A 4712-nucleotide genomic window follows, 5' to 3' on the forward strand; every position below is an offset into this window, starting at 1 on the left:
AACTGTACATGGGTGGACTTCAACTCCCAGAATCCCCCAGTCCACCTGACTTAAGATGTGTGGACTTCAACTCCCCCGGGATTCTCCAGCCAGTATGCTTATGGTTTCATGCCTTCAATTGGAGTGGGGAATTAGGGCCCTTTAAATGGCTAGGGAATTCTGGGAGTTGAAGTCCGCAGTTCACAAAAGGGGCCATTGTTGCCCATCGTGGCCTTAAATAAAACAGGGTGAATCTGAAAGGGGATCGCCTCTGATCATACAAGAGGATCAGCTGCAGGAAAGTCTGTGGAGTTTATTGAGGTGCTGGGAAGTTGTAGCCGCTGATAATGGAATAACAGAGTTGGAAGGGACCTTGGAGGTCATCTAGTCCAACCCCCTACTCAAGCAGGAAGCCTCATATCGACCATCCCTTTTAACTCCAGCTTCTCCTTCCTCCCAGAACTCGCGAAGTGATTGCAACTTATGACAAATGTGGTCGCCCCTCATCACCGATGTTTCTCCCAGCTTTGGGAATCAGGCTGGGCAGTCCCAGTTTTCTCACAATGCCTCAGGACAGTGTTTCTCAACGTTGGCGACTTTAAGTCCTGTGGACTTCAACTCCCAGAATCCCCCAGCCAGCACAGCTGGCTGGGGGATTCTGGGAGTTGAAGTCCACAGGACTTAAAGTCGCCAACGTTGAGAAATGCTGCCTCAGAGCAACCCCGGCCCCATGGCATTATGGGAATACCCCAATGGCTGCCCAAAATCTCCCGCTGGTCAGTGAGACCCATAAGGTCACCGCCTCCTAATCCTCCCTCCATATGGAGTAAGACGTCCATGATGGCACCAGGTTGGGGGCTTCCCCTGAAGAGTGTTCGAAGACTGCAGTTGGTCCAGAATGCAGCCGCGCGAGCGATACTGGGTGTACCTAGATACACCCATGTTACACCCATCCTCCGCGAGCTGCACTGGCTCCCTATTGGTCTCCGAATGCGCTTCAAGGTGCTACTTTTAAAGCCCTACATGGTTTAGGACCTGGCTACCTGAGAGACCGCCTCCTGCCACATACCTCCCAACGACCAACAAGATCTCACAGGCTGGGCCTCCTCCGGGTGCCGTCGACCGGACAATGAACGATCTACCCGTAGAGATCCGGACCCTTTCCACTCTCCCAGCCTTCCGTAAAGCCACTAAGACCTGGCTGTTCCGGCAGGCCTGGGGCTGTTGATCAATGTCCAGCCCCACTTAGACAGAATGGATGGTGTGTAATTTTAACAATTGTATTTTTTACTTTTAAATTCTTAAATGCTTTTTTATCTGTCTGTAAGCCGCCCAGAGTCCCAAGGGAGTGGGCGGCATACAAATTTTATTAAATTGAAAAAATAAAATAGAAAAAAAAAAAGGTTGCCTGCGGAGAATTACAGGTAGTCCTTGACTTACAACCATTTGTTCAGTGACCGTTTGAAGTTATAATGTGGACTTATGACCGTCACCGGCATTCCCAGGGGTGCATGATCAAAATTTGGGCGCTTGGTAACCGACATGGTTGTAGCATCCCAGGCTCACGTGACCATCCCAGGTGGCTTCTGGCAAGCAAAGTCATTGGGGGAAGCCTGATTCGCTTAACAACCACAAGATTCCTCCAACGATGGCTGATTCACTTAACGATCGCCCTGCTGAGCGTTGGAAATTCTGGCACTCACTGTGGTCATAAAGTCTCTCTGTAAGATTGATCACAACGGCCCTTTTAAGGACGGCTGGGGATGGAGGTTTGAATTGCAGCTGGTGGCCAATTGTATGCACTTTTAAGACTTTTAAGAACAGCTGTGTAAATCTTTTTATGTTTTTCTCCCTAAAAAGACAGTAAAAATACACATACGGGCAGCCCTCGACTTATGACAACTGGGCGCAAAATTTCAAAAGACCGTTGTTAAGTGAGCTTTGCCCCCTTTTACGACCTTTCTTGTCACAGTTGTTAAGTGAAACATCACAGTTCTGAAGTTAATGACTGTTGTGGCCTGCCAGTGACCAGAGGAGCCGGCAGCAGATTCAGAGAGTGAGGAGGTTGGGGAGGAACTGGGTCAGTCCTGGAGTCTGGGGAAGGCTCTGATGAGGGCTCTGTGTGGGAGGCAGAGAGGGGGCCAGGGCCCTCTGACAGTTATCAGCTGCCTTCGAAGTTGGAGATCAGTGAGGCAGAAGAACAGATGGAGCCTGTTCCCAGTGGGTGCATGCACAGAGTTGCCAGATGAAGGGAACAGTTAAGGAACAGGGGTCGACTTGGGAGTCAGGCCACAGGTGGATGGTGAATGGCCCCTCCCAGAGGGAATAAAAGAGGAGCGACAGGGGAGTGGAGTTTGCAGGAGACAATTAGTTCATTCCTGCATTCTTGCCAAGTGTTGCGGAGGCGTCTGAACGATATGGGCTGCCCTGGCCACTCTCCAATTATTGCTGGAGAGGAATTCACTATAAATTAAATAAAAGGGGTTTATTGGGACGAGGACTTGGCTTCGTGCTGCTGGGGAAGCCTCGGTCAGGACAGTAACACAGCTGTTAAACGGATCTGGATCCCCCCATGGGTTTTGCAGGTCACAGGAAAGGTCGCAGAAAGGGGATCACATGACTCTGGGGACCCTATAATTGCCATAAATATGAGTCTGTTGCCAAACATCTGAATTGTGAATGGAGGATCACCTGTACTGCAATTCAGTCTCTTTGGGATACAGATCAGTGGAAGAACCCACATCTTTCAAAGCAGCTTCTTCTTTCCTCTGGGTGGCTTGTGAGGCTTGTGGACCAGAAAAGGAGGGGGGAATGCAATACTCTTTGAGTGGCAGGCTTTCCTCCCGGCAGGGAAGAGACCAAATCCCACAGTGGTGCTCCAGACAGATTGTTGTGCTTTTCTCGGCTTCCTCCTTCGGCTTTTTAAGATGCAGATCCATCGACAGGAGCGTGAGAATTGTGTCTTATCAAGGAGGGGGGGGAGAATAAAACCTTTCCTTTGCTTCTCAGCGTCAATGCTCAGGACTGAGAATGGAGTTTCCCCCGGAGGGATTGAGATCAACACTTTTTGAACTTTTTTTCATCCCCCAGAAGGCGGACTGGCTCTGCTTTGATGGGACAAGGGTGGTTACCAGCATGTCCGAAGGCGCCCTCTTTTGCTATTGCCTTATTCCTCTTGTGAATAGAAGAGAAGAGAAGAGAATGCAGAATAGAATAGAATATAGAAAATAATTACAATAGAATAGAATAATAGAGTAGAATAGAGTGGAGTGGAATTGAATAGAATAGAACAGAACAAGGAATGGAATGGAATAGAATAGAATAGAAGGAATAAAGAATGGAATAGAATAGAATGGAATGAAATAGAATAAGGAATAAAGAATGTAATGGAATAGAATAGAATAAGGAATAAAGAATGTAATGTAATGTAATGGAATGGAATAGAATGGAATAGAATAAGGAATATGGAATGGAATGGAATGGAATGGAATAGAAGAATGGAATAAAATAAGGAATAAAGAATGGAATGGAATGGAATAGAATAAGGAATAAAGAATGTAATGTAATGTAATGTAATGGAATAGAATGGAATAGAATAAGGAATATGGAATGGAATGGAATGGAATAGAAGAATGGAATAAAATAAGGAATAAAGAATGGAATGGAATGGAATAGAATAAGGAATAAAGAATGTAATGTAATGTAATGGAATGGAATGGAATAGAATGGAATAGAATAAGGAATATGGAATGGAATGGAATAGAAGAATGGAATAAAATAAGGAATAAAGAATGGAATGGAATGTAATGGAATAGAATAAGGAATAAAGAATGTAATGGAATGTAATGGAATGGAATAGAATGGAATAGAATAAGGAATATGGAATGGAATGGAATAGAAGAATGGAATAAAATAAGGAATAAAGAATGGAATAAAATAAGGAATAAAGAATGGAATGTAATAGAATAGAATAGATTAGAATAGAATAAGGAATAAAGAATGGAATGGAATGGAATAGAATGAAATAGAATGGAATAGAATAAGGAATAAAGAATGGAATGGAATGTAATAGAATAGAATAGAATAAGGAATAAAGAATGTAATGGAATGGAATAGAATAAGGAATAAAGAATGTAATGGAATGGAATGGAATATAATAGAAGAGAATTAGAATAGAATAAGGAATAAAGAATAAAGAATGGAATAAAATAGAATAGAATAGAATAAGGAATAAAGAATAAAGAATAGAATAGAATAGAATAGGGAATAAAGAATGGAATGGAATAGAATAGAAAATGGAATGGAATAGAAAATAGAATATAATTGAGAATCGAGAATCAAATAGAATAAAATAGAACATAACAGAATATGGAAGGGACCTTGGAGGTCTTCTCGTCCAGCCCCCTGCTCAAGCAGGAGAACCTATACCATCTTAGATAACACCTCCTTTAGATCAGGGGTGTCAGTCTCAAGGTCTGGGGGCCGGATGCCGCCCATGGGGTGCTTAGATCTAGTCCGTGGGGCCGCTCTGTAAACAGCAAAGGACCAGCCCGCGGTGCCTCCGCCAGCAAAAAATGGAGCCCGAGAACTCCGTTTCCGCTGGCACAGGGGTTGCAGGAGGCTGTTGCAGCCCCCAAAAAGCTCAGCAGCCTGTATTCAGAGTGCTTGGGCCACCAAAGGCACCCCCAAGACGAGTGACGTCGAGCTGGGCACGAGTGAAATCGAGTTTGACA

Source organism: Thamnophis sirtalis, unplaced genomic scaffold (assembly GCF_051295495.1).
Source record: "Thamnophis sirtalis isolate CommonGarterSnake01/CBP01778 unplaced genomic scaffold, rThaSir2_p1.2 scaffold_1, whole genome shotgun sequence".
NCBI classification, from domain to species: Eukaryota; Metazoa; Chordata; class Lepidosauria; order Squamata; family Natricidae; genus Thamnophis; species Thamnophis sirtalis.